General features: G+C 34.4%; 1 pseudogene; it reads right to left on the bottom strand.

The window, feature by feature from the left end:
* Positions 1–11,429: 11,429 nt before the first annotated feature.
* LOC145592058 (uncharacterized) overlaps positions 11,430–17,481 on the bottom strand; it is a 58,435-nt pseudogene continuing 52,383 nt past the window's right edge.

A 17,481-nucleotide genomic window follows, 5' to 3' on the forward strand; every position in this document is an offset into this window, starting at 1 on the left:
TTGCTTTTAAACAATATATTATTTATCTTATTAGCATTTCTAGATCAAACGACAAAAATAAAAAGGGTTTTTCTACATTATAATCCTCTAACTTTCCGTTTTCTACGATGTGCCCTCCCTTTTTGAGAAATCTACATTATAACCTCAAAATACATTTAGTTTCTACACGGCAACCTTGCTGTTATCTTGCAGTTAACAAATTTCGTTAGTGGGGCCCACTTACCAATAAATAATATTTTTTTATCAGTTGCGTGTTGAAAATGGTCCCGTTAAAGGTTTTGGGGGCTATTTTGGCCCTTAAGGGTCTAAATTGAGCTCGGATTTAGCAAAAAAATAACATAAATGCCTCGTTTTGCGTATTAAACACGCAAATCGAGACATTTCTTAATATGCAAAACGAGGCATTTATGTTACTTTTTTTGCTAAATCTGAGCTCAATTTGGACCTTTTAGGACCAAAATAGCCCCCAAAACCTTTAACGGAACCATTTTCAACACGCAAATCGATAAAAAAATATTATTTAGTGGTGAGTGGACCCCACTAACGGAATTTGTTAACGGCAAGATAACAGCAAGGTTACCGTTTAGAAACTAAATTTATTTTTAGGTTATAGTGTAGATTTCTCAAAAGAGGGGCACATCGTAGAAAACGGAAAGTTAAAGGGTTATAATGTAGAAAAACCCAAATAAAAACCACAAAAATTGCTACCTATTGCAAGAGTTTTATTTCGATTCGAATTCGGATTTTTTTCTAATCCTTCGACTCTTATTTTCCTTATAAATAGAGGTTGTTTCACCCCGTTTTCAATCATCAACAAGCTTAATCACCAACAAATCTCTGTCAAAGCTAAAGCTTATTTTCTCTTTCTTGATTTCTAGCCTAGCCTTAGCCTTAGCCTAACACTAGTAGAATAATGCAAATGAGCACCGATTCAAAACTGGCTTTGCGCACTAGTTTTGAACTGATATAGATTTGAGGGATGCCAAAAAGTGGGATTTTTCGCACCGGTTCATGACTGGTGGCAAAAAAGGGGTTTTTGGCACCGATTCTAGTTCAAAGCTGGTGCCCTTAATGGCTTAAAAAAAAATTATTTTTTATTTTTATTTTTATTTATTTTTATTTATTTTTTTGCTTTTTTCACTTGAGTTTATCACCAAACTGTTTTATATATATATATATATATATATATATAAATATATATATATACACACATATTATACTTAAAACTCATAATTTTCATTAACAATCGGTAATTTAAATACTTGCAAAAAAAATATACAACTGGAATTTTTTTGTTTTTTTTATAGATGGCACAACGTAAATTAATTAATCAAAATAGCAGAGCCATTTGATACAAAAATGAGGGCTTCAGGTGGCACCTCCTCAATCCATACCCTAAGGCAATCAAAATTTTTACTAATATGTGCTAGTTTTATGAGCAGCCTGGTTACCCTTTCTACCGATGTGGGAAAACTTGATGCTGAGACAAGAGTAGGAAATTTCTAGAATAGCAAAGAGCACAGTAGTAGAGCAACAGGAGCATAGTAGCAGAATAGCAGAAGCAGCAGCAGGCATTAAAGACAATTCTACTTCAGAAATTCACCAAAACGATCATCACTGTGGGTCGTCACCAATTATTCTTCCTGTTCAAAGTAATAAACTATAAGCAATCATCATTAACTTTTGGTTCTCTATCAATAAAAAAAAATGACTAAAATTACCAATCCCCTAAAACAGAGGATTAATCACTTTCATATCTTCGTTAAAATCAAATAATCTATAAGCAAACAATTTATTTCTAACTTTCATCTTTCGCTTTAGTTTTGTTTCACCTATTATTTCAAAGACAATTTTTTTCCTGCTACCAAACCAGCAGTAACTAGCAATTTACACAACTACTAAAACAATTACTAAAACAATTGCACTTGTAAAGTTTATTACATAAAAATAACCACAAAGATGAATAAATAATAAGGTTTTAAGTTGTTGATACACATCAAACACTTCAAGAAGTGATTATAAGCATAAAACAAACATAAAAAAGAGAATTTAAAAATCATTACCCTATCAGTCGGTCACCCATAAGCTTGATTAATGTCGGGTTTGGGAAACAAATCAGCTGTATGTCCACGGAAAGTCAAATAGGCTGGTGATTTCACATATAAGGTTAATAAACTTGGAGTAACAAAAATAACACTTATGATGAAATTATGGTTAAGAGAGATTATTGCATAGCATTGCGTAAATGCTAATGTTGATACTTACTGGAAAAACACAATATTTGAAGTTAAGAAGCCCTTTGGAAACTTGAATTTATATTCCAGCCATACTAGCTTGAGCTTCTTTACATACATTGTTGGTTCGAACATCTATAAGAAGCTCAACAATGGTGTTCCTCCAGACCCCTAACCAAAGTCTTTTCCCCTAACCTCTCTAGCACAACAATTATTGGTAGATGAAGCATGTGGGAATAAAAGCAAAAGTTTGTTATCAGCTACATCCACAAAAAAAATAACAGGAAGACTACAAGAGAAGAGACCATCTACTGCCAGTCTGCCACCGTTTCTACGAGAAGCAGTGCCCTACACAGTGTTACCTAATACTCTTATCTATCCCCAGCATACAGTTTATTAGGCAAATAATAACACAACAATTGTAATACTTGGTCCAATTTAGGTAGCTAATTACATAGAACTTTGTCTTCACAGAATTGTCATATGGTTATCTCCATGAGATTGATATTTCTACTAACATACACTGATATAGTAAACATTATAATTCAAAGTCGTAAATTAAGAGCTAGTAAACCCTTAACTCTAACATACACTGATAATCAAACACATTCAACCAAAACCATAAACTCTAAATCCAACAAAAATTAATAATTAAATGAGTTACTACCTAATTAAGCACATAAATTAGCAATACAAACCAAAACTGTGTAAACTTAAAAATTCAGATCCAAAAATTACCTCGTAGACAATGAACTCATAAATTCACATTGAGTTTCTTAATACAAATTCACAAAATCCACTACAACAAAACACTTAGACTACCTCACCTCTCATCATCAGATTGCCCTAGCCTAATTTTGAAATAGATGAGCAAAATCATAATTCAAACCCTAATATAACTTTGTTCATTAAAACCCTAAATTTTCGATTAAACTAGAAAACACATGCAATTGAACAAAATCAAACACTATAAATGAAACAAAATATAAGATTTGAACTTTAATTAAATCAAAACACTATAAATCAAGTAAAATCTAAGATTTGAACTAGAAATTATGCAAAAGAACCCTAAATTTGGATTTTAAATGGGAAAGTTTAAAGAAGCTCATAGCAAAAACACCAATTAAAACCCTAGATATCAGATTGCACCGTCACCATCGCGACCCCCGTCACTATTGCAACCATCAGTTGATGAGGCGAGAGAAGAAAATTTTGTTGTAGTTGTGCTTGGCTCTAATGACGATGGGTAGCGGTGGTTGATGCTTGCATGGTTCGAATAACTGACAACGGCGGTGACTAATGAGGAAGCTTGCGGATCTACGCTTCAATGGAGAGAGAAGGGAGAAGAAGGAACGGAGCTTCAATAAAGCTTGCGGATCTAAGCTTGCGGACGGAGCTTCAACAGGTTTGGTTGAGGAGAGAGAAGAGCAGCAACATATGAGGAGAGAGAATGAAATTGAAAAAAAGAAAGGGAACGAGATTAAGAGAATGAATAGGGGAAGGGGAAAAAAGGGCCGGTTTTTTATTTTAAATGCCACCGGTTTGAACCAGTGACCTTTAAGGAATTTGGCACCGGTTTGGTTTGAACTGGTGCTATTTCTATTAAACTAAATCCCGCCTTGTTTTTTTCCCACCGGTTTTTAAGAACCGGTGCTAATTCCTCGGTGCACGTTTGTGTTTTTCTACTAGTGTAAACACATCGCAACGTGTTCAAGAACACACACCCTTTGATACTTTTCCCAAACTAACACCATACCTCATTCACAAGATTAGAATACTCCAATCCCAGCTCGAAGTTACATTCGACCTCGGCGTGAAAGAGATACGATGCATCATAGTAAGTAATTTGATTACTTATTTATTCCTTTGATATAGAAATCATGCTTAGAATATTATTTTAATTCCTAGTATCATGTTAGGATGCTTTTACGATTCTTAGTATCATGTTAGGATGTTCTAATATTTCTAAATCATGTTCCATTCTAGTATCATGTTTAGGCTAAAGCTTTGATCTTTGCTATTAGTGACATACTAGGATTTGTTATTAATCCGTTTAGTATCATGTCTAGGATCTTACTAATCATGTTTTGATGATTTGATTATGATGATTGTTGTGATAATTATACATTGCTTGATTATTAATGATTTATTGCTAGTGCTTGATCACACCCTTTTCTGCAAGTTTAAAGGGAATTTGTACTTGATATCACGCCTAATAAGATAATTAATAATTTTGATGTAGGCTAATTAATATGATTTTAATTCAACTGATCACCAATAATAGATTTATTTGTGCATTAATAATCAACCAACGTAGATTAAATTAAATATGTTTAAGATTAATTTGATGTATGTAAATTGATCGAAAAACACACATGAATATCATAAGAATTATGTAGAGGCCGATTTAGGGTGGGTTCAATCTCTTTTAGGGTGGATTTGTACCATCATCCCTAAATATCCAGTCATGGTTCCGGACCACTATGGAGTTAGCGATCTCCATGATCGTGAATGGGGTGTAACCTTCACACCCGTGAACGATTTACAAGTTATTAAAACTTGTGAGCGACTCTTTCATCTCTAGCTTCTTTCCCTTTGGACGCCACATGCCTAAAAGCATGATCACAGTGGGGCTCATAGTTGAGTTTGAAATATTCCCTACACATGTGGACTCCATGTTTACTTCATTCAAGATCATAATTGGTAGTACCACTTTGCAATTTGTTTACTCGACATGAAACACTACTTCTTCATCATAGATTGGCAAACCATAGTCTCTCTTGTGATTGAGAGAAAAATATGGTGTAGACAATTCTTCATCAAACATAAGAGCTTCAATTTTGCAAATAGCCTCTTCCTTCATAGTCGGCAAAGGCTTGTGTGTCTCACCCTTTGATGCAAAAGCATTATTGAAAGAAGGTTTGCAATACCCACTAGCACTACTCACCTTGTCAAACTTCTCAAAATTCAAGCCTTTTAGCACTACTTGATCAAAGCAACCAATGGGCATGAACATCAACCTTCTTTCCAAGCTTTCTTTCAAGACAACCAACGTTTCTAGCAATCTTATGTTCCTAGACTACTAATTCAATTCTACTCAAAACAGAAAAATTTTAAAACTCCCTTGTATACTTCTCCACTAACATAGATTATTTTTTTAGAGCATTCACTTTAAGAGAAACATCATGTAAATAATATCTAGGAATAAAAGCTCTACTCATGTATTTCTTTAATTTTTCCCAAGATATGATTTTTGTTTTCCTTCATTCTTCCTAGGATTCTTAAAATTCTCGTACCACAAAGATGCATGTTTCTTAAGCTTAATGATGGCCAATTTACAACGTTTTTCATCATTATAGCGTTGCAGTCAAACAATTTCTCAATAGTGCTAACCCAATCAAGAAATTCATTAGGATTAAGATTACATTCAAAATTCGGAAATTTAGACTTGATGTCTCGGTCACGGTTGTCCTTGTGGTGTCGTTGGTGGTGTTCCCTTATTCGGTGAGGAAAGTGAGAACTATCTTCTCCACTTGGACTTTCTTCTCTTCTAGGATTTCTTCTATTCCCCAAGACTTCAAGAAGTCTATCAAACTTTCTTTCTAGAGTATCCAATCTACAGGTCTCATTGTAACTTTCATCATCTTCATAAAAGTACCTATCATTCATGTTTCTATATAGAAAGCTTGTATGTTTAAGAGAAAAATTCAAATTTTGTGGGAAAAAAGATGAGATCTATTAAAAGGGAGAAAGAGAAATTCAAAAGATAGGATCTTTCTAGGCTAATAATCTGGCTCTAATACCAAATTAATATGAAATAAAGAAGAAAAGAAGGCAAAAAATCAACTAACAACAATTTCAAATCAACGAAACAAGATAAACCTATCTTAAAAATTCCCATGATCTATGAAATTGGGCTTTTTAATCAAAACTAACACAAAGTCAAGCTAGGATTAAGATGTAACCACAAAGATTACAAAGTAGCATTCACAAAGAAAGCAAAAAATACAAAGATTATGGGTAGAGAGAGAAAGTCTCATTGATTTCAAAATTAAGCAAAAGTTGATCCCATAATAAAGCTTAGCACTATTTAAAGGCTTTACAAATAAACGTACCCTAAAGTTCTTAAATTACACCCCTTGTATTACAAATGAAAGGCCAAGATTAAAATATATTTAAAAGAAGCACAAAGGAAAAGAAGTTGTCCGCTAAAAACAGGGCCTCGGGAGCGGCCGCTCTAAAGGGAAGGAGTGGCCGCTCATCACTACTTAAACTTCAAATGACGCTCTTAGAATCAGGCGCTCCATTGTGAAGAGCAAACACTCCTTTTGGGAGAGTGGGCGCTCTTAGCAACTACCTGGACAAATCAAATCAAACGTTCATAGCTTCTTCGTTTCTTGCTAAAATTTGGCATATGAGTTGTTTTTGGAAAGCTCTCGGACTCTACTTTCATCTCCAATTTGAATCACTTGAAAATTCCATATAACAAAAATGATATGGCTGACTGAATTTTAGTATTGCTTTTTTTTTTATCAACTACAAGTTTTTCTTTTTTCATCCTTGTTTCCATGCTTCATCTTCAACCATCACATGTAAAATTAAGACAAAAGGATTTCTCTTATTCACTTAAACATCATCATAACATAGATAATTCAATTAAAAAGTTGATTGAGCTATAAATGCCACCAAACAAATCATATAGCCATAATAATCTGACTGTTTCATGGACGCTCCTACATCAAACAACCAAGGCCTCCCTTTGAAATTGTTGCTAGAGTTGAACTCTATACAAGGCATATCTATTGAGAAAACCTTATGAAGAAATCCTCTTATTAGTAGTATTAATATTTCCATAGCCGGTAATATTGACCAAAAATTGGGTGTGTGGGTGGACCGCTTTGGTAGGATCGTAGTTGAGGCTATTTCCCCATTTGTGAGTTCGTGTTCGTGCTAAGTGGAAAACACGCTTCAAGGGTATGCACGTCTTTTCCTTCCCCCCCCCCTCACTCTAAATATGTGTTTATTGTTTATTGTTTATTTAATTATACGCATGTTTTAGTTTTAACCGCTTTAATTTGTGCATGGGTCCTTGGGCGAGTTTTTGTTCCGCCCGGTGTTCGCACAATGTAAAACCTAACATAGTATACATCAACAAAACCGAGAATAACATAGTGTGAGACACGATATTCGCGAAACACATTATGAAAACATTGGGGGCTATAACAGTTTACGAATTACCATACAAGTTCTACAAGATTCATCTACATACTTGCCACTATCATCAATTCTACAAGCAACACGATGATTAAGGTAGCAATTGACAATTTTACTATTTTCCTCTCTAGATAGATTTCTAGAGAAGAAAATTGAGGGCTATTGTTAGGAGTGGATTCTAGCAACTTACAAATATGGAAAAGATAAATTTAAAGAAGGAAATTTTGTTAAGTAATACCTCATAAAGGGTTCCCTTTTGAATTAAGACCCCTAAAAAAAGTTGTTAATTACTACCCCTAAAACTTATTAATTTTAAAAACTTCTACCTTTTTCCCTAATCAACCTACTTAATTTCTTAATAACACCATTATTCATCTAAATTTAAATTAATAGCTTTTAAACCTTAATTAATTAGTGAAAACCTTGCACCACCTACCCACCACCTCCACGATCAACAATGGAATAACAAGGAAAATATCCATGATCTAAGATATTAATGGAATCATAGCCCATCAATCAAGGATTTGATTGATCCAATCAAGAAATAAGCAATCAATTAAACATCTTAATTACAAAATTAGCCAAGACTATAGAATTAATTAAATAAAGCTAAATCAGGAAATAAATCACTTGGTTGGCGAAACATGATTCAAGAAGTGGTCCCAACTGAGTATGGACAGAACGGACTTAACTGCAGCTTTTTGAGTAATTAAGGACTTGTTCACATTTAATAAACTGAATTGAACTGAACTAAAATGAAATGAATATAGCTGAAATGAATATTTTATGTGAAAAGAAAATTAGGAGCACAACTAAACTGAACTAAACTAAACTGATTGGAGCTGAACTGAACTAAACTGAAATTAAGCTGAAGTGAACATACCCTAAGTCAACCGCCTTTTTTAGCCTTTCTGACAAAGGCAACTTCCCTTCAAAGCTCGGACTAGTTGATGACGCGTAATAAAGGCTTGGGCAGCAAGCACGATTACATCCCATGATGGAAGGAGCAAATCAAGGAAATATCAATCAACTAAGTCATCATTTCCTAAAGGCAACTTCCCTTCAAAGCTCGGACTAGTTGATGACGCGTAATAAAGGCTTGGGCAGCAAGCACGATTACATCCCATGATGGAAGGAGCAAATCAAGGAAATATCAATCAACTAAGTCATCATTTCCTAAAAGATGAAGATGACAATCAATATTTTCAACGTTAACAAAATAACGAGGATTATTCAATAATTACCGTTATTAGATTTACAAGTTATTATAAATAGGGTACTCTTTGCAATAAAATTCATTCATACATTGTCTAATACTTCCTCTGTTTTTTTATAGTTATAACACACCTTTTATCACGCTTTTTGAGTCCAGGTTGTGATTACACTAGGTAAATGAATTAATTAAGCTATGAAATTTAAACCATAGCAACTTATCCCTTTATTCTTATCGGTGGTAAAATTTTGTAAATTAATTTATTTGTTTACCTAATCTAATATCTTCCTTAAAATGTGTGCCAAAGGGGTGTGTTGTAACTAAATAAAAATGGAGGAAGTACAATTTACAACACTTCTGTACTAAATTCTTTGATATTATTTCGTCCCTGCTCAGAAATACTTCATCCTTACTCGAAAATGCCTTTATTACTTTGATCTTTGTTCTTTATTTTATTATCATTGTTATAGTTCTATAACTTTATTGCTCTTAACTCATTTATGTGGATATCATGTGTTTATTTTCTTTTAGCATATTTGATTACTAAAATCCCTTAAAACCTTTAACAAACTCCTAGAAATTCGCTTTCTAAGATTTGTCTAAAACAATCTAGCTAATGAAATTTCACTTAAAGGCTTTTTCCATTAATGATTAATGTACAAATAAGATTAAATTTTAGTGAAATAAAGGAAATAAAAAAAGACAATAGCAGATTATAAGAGTTCAAATACTCATGTAAATTGGACATCAACTTTGTGTATAAAAATTAAAACATGCGTTCCATGCGTAAACATAAGTATATATATAAAAGAAATAGGTAAACAAAACTTAGAAATGTTATTCTTTAAAAAAAACTTACAAAAATGTAGAAGGTGATGGGATACAAATTACCACTACTACAAAAATGGGAATAAGAAATGCACTTTACAAAACAATTATCTTAGATAGGCGTTCTTTACAATAATATACTCCGTAGTACGCTAATCTTTTGCAACCGTTTTATATGTAAATGAATATAGAACGGTTGGCATATATAACCGTTCTTTATCTTTTTTGCACATATAAAAATTTAATTAAATTAATTTATTGAATAAGATGGAAAGCGGTGGTTTATAGCAACCGTTGTGTATCCCATCCACTCTATAATTCAGTGCTTCCAAAATTTTGACCATCCCGCCTCAAAAACAATTTTCGCATCTCATGATATCAACTCTCAAGTAATATAATCTTAAATTATTTAACCTAGGTAACTCAAGCCCCTCGTAGCCGCACAAAATGCAAACCTAACTTTCACCTCCTCATCTCCTTCTCTCTCTTTTCCTCTTGATCTTCTTCTCTCTCCCCTCAATTGAAATACTGTATATTTTTAATCAATTTCCTTCTCAATTATTCTAATTTGATGTCTCAACATTTGCTTGATTTACATAGAGCTATGGTGTTAGTTTAAAAGCATGTTTATTGTCTAATTCTTATCTCCGCTGCCATTGATGACTTTGTAAATTTTTTTGTAAGTTGTTTTGTAAGTTCTTTAAGAAATTTCAATAACCATAGCTAATACTTCGTATTAATTTTAAGGATTCTAGGTATGTTTCAAATATTATTAGTTTTTTTAAAAAAAAAAATTCGACTCAAATTTGCTTTTGTTTTGATATCATTTCATCTACTTTGTAGATCGTAAACCTTAATAAGTCAATTGTTTTATTAAGGTTTGTTTGATTTTTTTATAATGAGTTAGTTTTGCTCATTATTTTTTGAATATTTCGGAATTTATGCCGCTTTTTTAACGTAGATGAGTAGGTGATGAGTTGTTGATGCAGCTTTATGGAAGTTATGCTATTGATGAAAATTACGAGGGAGGAATCTGAAGATCACGTGTTTGGAGCCTTGAAGATAATTATTTCAATTAATTTAGTTTTATCAAAATAAGCATTCACTTTTGTTTTACGCATATCTAGGTTATGTAAATTTATCATCAGATTAATTTCATGTAATGGAATACATGATTCATATATTATTAGTATATAAGTTGATTTATATTATTTTTGTTGATGACTACACGGAATAATCAAATTTGGTTCATGTTAGCCGACCCCACTTTTGGGATTAAGGCTTTGATTGATTGATTGATTGATTGATTGAAGTTGATTTAAATGTATGAACTTGTCGATTTATTTATTTTTATTTTGGGTTGTAATTGTATCAAATCTAAAGTAATGGCAAATTTTGATTTTTTTTGTTTGGCAATTGATTCATTCGAGAACATAACGTTTGATTCTAAAGATGCCAAACTCTCTGGCATTATGCAATATAACTCTTATTAAATTTTTTTTTAAAAAAAAAACAGCAAAGAGAACGGCTATCATACTTAACCATTCTCTTTTCCTTTGACTTTCGCCTTCGTCAGGGAAAAGAGAACAGTTGTCTCACCTAACCGTTCTCTTTTCTTTTGCATATAGAATGCCCCATAGACCCGTTTTGTATACTTTATACATCGCTTAGCAGAAGAACGGTTGTAAAGCGTTCTATAAAGCATGTTTCGACCATTCTTTATTCCCTTTTTTGTTGTAGTGTACATTCTAGTGGCAAACCAAACAATAGAAATATGATATATAGTAATGTATAATTTATTTTAAAATGGAACACAATTAACCAGGTATGAAATCATCAATCTTTTCCTACTAATTTGGCTGCCAATCAATTCCTTGTGATCAACAAACTGCAAAGTTAATTTTTTGGAAAAGAGAATGTGGATGCACTTAGGTCCATACTTAATGAAGTATACCGTTATTTTTCTTACCAAAAATCCCATGACTAAAAGTGGCCTTGTAATATTGAATAGGAAGAGGCAAAAGAAGCACACCTAAGTGTAGGGAATATTTCAAGCATCCCACACTTGAGCCCCACTGTGATCATACACTAAAGTATGGTGGCGTCCAAAGGGAAGGAAGCTAGAGTAAAAGAGTCGCCAACAAGTTTTATGAACTTGTAAACCGTTCACAGGGTGAAGGTTACACCCCTTCACGATCCATGAGATCGCTAACTCCATAGTGGTCCTGAACCATGACTGGATATTCGGGGATGAAGGTACAAATCCAACCTAAAAGAGATTGAACCTGCCCTAAAAATAGGCCTCTACGTTATTCTTCTCATATTCATGTGCTCTTTCTGACTAACATACAATCAGTATATCAATCATAAACCTGTTTAATCTATGTTGGTTGATTGTTATTGCACAAACAAAACTATTATTGGCGATCACTTGAATTATAATTACGTTAGCCTAAATAAAATTATTAATTATCTTATTAAGCGTGATAACAAGTACAAATTCCCTTTGATCCTGCAAGAGAGGGCGTGATTAAGTAATAACAATAAATAATATCAAGCAACAATAATAATCTTGACAAAAATCATCATCATAACAATTCTTGTCAAAGCATAATAATATTATCAAGATCCTAGGCATGATACTAGCATGATTAATAACAAATCCTAGCATGTCACTAAACAATAAAGATCAAAACTTTATCCCTAACATGATACGAACATGATAGAAGAAATAGGAAACAACCTAAACATGATACTAGAAAGCAATAAAAGTATCCTAACATGATACTAGGAATTAAAATAATTTAAGCATGCTTCCTAAAGAAATAGAGCAATTAAAACAATTCAACTTACATTGTTGCCTCATATCTCTTTCTATTAAAACAATACACACGTTAGTAACTTCAAGGAAAATATTAAATCAAACAATTAATTTAAATAATTGAAATAGGGGATTTGGGACCAAACCCTCAGAAATTATCAACCTTTCACGTCTAGGGCGAAGGCAACTTCGAACTTGGCTAGGTGTGTCTAGAACTCGTGAATGCGGTATTTATATTTGAAAAGGGAAGGCTTAAAAAGAGGGAGAAATAATAAGCTATTGCTTAAGAGAGAGAAGAGAAAGATGATTGTGAATGATTAAAAATAGGGAAATACGACCCTATTTATAAGAAAAATAGCCCGGAAACGATAAGAAAAAGACCGAATCACATCTGGAATAGAATTACCTCTGTTGCGGCGCGACAGCTCTGTCGTGGTGCGACAGCTTTGTCGCGATACGCTAGTTCTGTCGTTTCGCGATGGTTCACGCGTTTTCTAAAATTTGTACGGAATCCTTAATCTAATTAAATTCGAGTAATTAACGTCCGTACATATCTTTTAAAATCAAATTTAATCTCTTTGAAACTCTTGTTTTAAGCCAAATAGAATTCTTTATTTTCCATAATTATTAATCCTAATTCCACTAGAACTTAAAATAATCTTCTAGATTATTCTAGAAGATTAAAATCAATCCTAATAACTTTAGGAATATTAATTAATGGGCCCTCCACTAGATCATCAGGCCATGTAAAATCATTTCAGGCCCAATTTAGTATTTTGGCCATAACTTCCTCATTATTCATCAGAATTGCGCTTATAATATATCATTGGAAAGCTCTTTTCGAGCCCAATCCAACTACACCATTATTGAACCATTATCATGGACAAAACTAAATTGGAATGGACATTTTCATAAATAGAGTACATTTTCGAAAAAAGAAAGAAAGATATTTATATTAAAACAACCGCATCACAAGACTTTTCACACTTTCACTTCGTTCAATAATCAATGACGCGAAAGGTATTCATCACTGGGTTTGGTTTTTGGGGAGACACAATTAGTTGTCTACACTAAGTTTACTACAACAACTGTAGCACTCACTAAAACTAGAATAGCCACTTTCATAAAACCGAACAAAAGATAGACTGTTGAACTAAAATCTAGTGTCATTCTAAACATAGAAAAAATAGTGTTATCAAACCATATATCAACCTCCTAGGCAAAGACACGAGAAATTCTTGAACATAGAATCGACATGTCACAATTGACAAAAATGATAAGATGGCAATGATAGATGAAAAAAGGCAGATTGCAATTGCAACAACAAATGCACCAAATACCCATCGGTGGAGAAATATGAGATAACCATCAGATGAATGATATCTGGGCCATTAACTGCTGCTCCAAATCCTGCAGTTGTTATTAGGGTCGAGGCAAGTGCGCATGCACTTGCTGTCTTTTTCATCCATTTTCCACCAGCTGTTATTAACTCTTGGTGTGTTGTAATGAAAACCATCCAAGGGGTATTTCCATCCCTATTTTTTGCCTCCATTAGGATAGGCGGTGCAAATCTTTCCACCTCCTCGCAGGTTTTACCCACAAACATAACAAAAATTTCGTTAAAAAAATATTCACATTGTTAGAATGTATTGTAGTATACTCTGGTAATAAAATTTAAAAAAAAAAAAAACACTCCCTCCACTTCATGGTAATTGACACGCGTCCTTATGCATGTAAATAATAAGTGGGCACCATAAAGTGAATTGTTTAATGTAAATTAATTTTAGTACATTATAAAGTATTCATTAACAAAAGGAAACATGTGAGAATAGGAATGATTACTGCGGCATGATGAGTATGTTTAGACTAATTTAGTAATGGTAGTCTCATGCAATTCATGGTAGTGTGTTAATTATTTTAAATAACTAAAAGAGAAAAATTCGTTGAGCGTAATTTAATAAGGATAAATTGGTAGGAATTACCCACCTAATAGGTCATTTTGTCAACAACTAATTGCTTAAAATTTTTACAAAAAAACTACTCTCTAAATTTAATAAGTTAGAGTAGCACTACCCATTTTAGTATTTAGGCAGCAAAATCCGGCAAGTGTGGGCGAATTTTATTTTTTTTCTCTCCAAAACTTAAGACTAAAACTCATATATAACAATCAATCTCATCTCCTTTACAACGATTCAACCTAAAAACATTAAATTTTAAAAATTTCGCCGATTGAAAAAAGGGGAAATTAATTTTGGTTTTAATTAAAAAAATATGTAATGCTTATAAATTGATGTTCAATTCACTTGTTTTGGCTTCTTAATTTTGTGATTCATCATTTCGTGTTTTATTTTTGGAAGGATCAACAAAAGCAAAGCCCACTCGCCGGATTTTGTTTGCAAAAAAACAAAAATAGGTAGTGCCAATCAAACTTTTTGAATTTAGTGGGTAGCTTTTTTTATAAAAATTTTAAGCAAGTAGTTGTTGACAAAATGACCTATTAGGCGAGTAATTCATGACAATATTTCCATTTAATAATGGTAGTGTCTTGCAATTTATTGTAGTTTCTTGCAATTCATTTCTTATAGCACCATTCACGTTAAAGGACACCGAAGTGTGTTATGCTTTGTATAACACCATGAGTCCATGACACATACCACCTTCTTCCAATTACCATCAATTACTTACCATCCATCTTTGGCAATACAAAATAAGAAAAACTAATCTCATAAAAAGGTCACAAATATGTTATAGACTTAAAAGAAGATGAAAATTTTCAAACTCCATGCTTATGATCGATTATAATTAACTTACTAAATTATACTAATTAAACTTGATAACTTTAGAGTGTTGATGATGATCAACAAATTAAGCTACTTTTATTTTAAAGTCCATCTCCATAAAACTATCTAATAACAAAAGGAACTAGAAGAAAAAAAATATTGTAGAAAGAAACGAAAAACATCTAACACAGACTAAGTAGTTCTATAAGTATCATAAGAAAATTTAACAAAGAGAATTTTCATGAAAGGATCAAGTTTAACACATTGGCATAATCATTAAAATTATCATACCCTTAGCAGTAAAAAGAGGATTACATGCTGAACAAAGTCAGTAATAATGCAATATTGATGTCATGTACGTGAAGTCATCTTCATCGCAAGACAAGGCTGGAAAGCCATCCAACAAAGATTTTTCTAGTGGCTATTGGGCACTAATTTATTCAACCCTTTCTCAATGTGTTTGTGGTTCTATGTGTTCAAAAATTTTCACTTTTATTTTGGACTTCGTAAACGTTAGAAATTTTTAATTATCCTTTTAGAGAAAATAAAAATAATGTATGTTTCGGGTGACCCTAGAATCTAGGGTTTTTACCCTAGACTTTTCACCCTTTCTATGTTGACCCCTTCATTATGTTCATACGTTTACGTGAAATTCAGAGAGAATCTTTCGAATCTTTGACTTTGAGAACTTTATCTCCTTCTGTGACAGCATCCGACACTCGGCCACTAATCCGCCTGTAAGCAGATTACCAGACCAAGCGACACTCGTACCTTCATTTAGTAAGGTAACCGTCTGATCTTCTCTCTTTTTATTTTTGTTTTTCTTTTTCAAAAATGGTTTCCCAAACGCACTCGACACGGCCTAAGTTAGCGATCAGCCGGTCACCGGGGACTGCTGAATCTAGAACTAGGAGTGTCGAATGCTCGTTCAAGGACTCCCCTTTGAGAACTTCTCCAAATCCGACCGTGTCTGTGCCTCTACAGGACACCATGGCCAGAACAAAGCAGACCAGTAGGACGTATAGGGCGGATGGTTCTTGGTACCATTTAGAGAGTTTAACTGCATACTCGGAAGGCTTCATTAGGGCGCCTGTTTCCAAGTTTCGTGATCACCCTCCTATCACTCTTAGCACCCCGAGCTCCTCGATTCTGGAGGAGTCGGATGATGAATAACAAATTCCCGAGCCGAGTGATTCGGTGCCTGATGAGGAAATGGGGGAGGACATTGCTGGCACTAGCCAGCAGGCCCCCAATTTAGACGATAACTCCGATGATGACTCTGATTCATCATCTTCTGACAGCGCCTCCACTGACTCGGAGGAGGCGCGCTCAAAATTAAACTCTGCTAGAGAGTCCCTGTCAGTGGACAGGGGGGAAGGATGGGCGGAGCCGTCTTCTTTGCCTCGGTTGGAACGTGCTCCTTATTATTTACACGTTCCCAAAGGCAGGCGGGAGAAGATGACGGAGGACTTTAGAAAGTTCATTTCCAACCATGTCATGGAACGTGGGTTTCTTCTCTCTATGCCGGACGCTGAGGATACAGTCGTCTGGCCAGAGAAGGCCAGCTACAACGACCAATGCTTTGGCTGCTATGAGGCGGCCATTCAAGGGATACCAACTGGGTATCTGCCAGCTACCCCCCAACTCTTGGGTCAACATAATGGGCTCCGTTGTCGCCTGTGAAATGCTGGAGGTGGATCCCAGATTTGAGGCATTCGCTCACATGCATTATCTGAGCAAGACTCCTCAATCAAGCGGTACCGGATGGTTCACCCTTACTAGCTATAAGGGTTATATGATGGCGGTGGGGAAAGAGTCCAAATGGAAGGACTAGATGAAGAAGTTTTACATAGTCTTCTCCCCCGACCGCCTACGCAATAAGATATAAAACCGCTAGAATCGGAACCCTCCCTCTCCTTGCTGGAAAGAAAGCCCTGCCGTTTGTCCCAAGGCAGGCGCAGGAGGAAATACTGGATCGAGGCTTATTTACTGTCGCCGTTCGAACCAATGAAGAGACGAGGGAGAAGGAGGTTACCCCGCAAAGCTACATTCCCTGTGATGAGTGGCTATCTGACGGGACATATTTGGCCGCTTGCGGTCTTAGTACTAAGAGGCCGAGAGGTAGTAGGCCGCTTGGTTTTATTTTACTTTGTTGTTCTTGACTTTTTCTTTAGTTTCTAACTCTTTAATTTTATTATTATTTTTTTTTGTGCAGACCAAGCAATGGAGAAACTCTCGGCCACCAAGAAGCCGGCTGCACATTCTGCAGCCTATAACCGTTCGTCCATCCTGGGCAAACAGACTAATGAGGAGCAGCCATCAGGCGGAGCTCCTAAGGTGAGGAACTTTCCCACTATACTTGGGTTGAGGTTTGTTAAGGCCGCATTCATA

Source organism: Chenopodium album, chromosome 18, assembly GCF_948465745.1.
Source record: "Chenopodium album chromosome 18, dcCheAlbu1.1, whole genome shotgun sequence".
NCBI lineage: Eukaryota > Viridiplantae > Streptophyta > Magnoliopsida > Caryophyllales > Amaranthaceae > Chenopodium > Chenopodium album.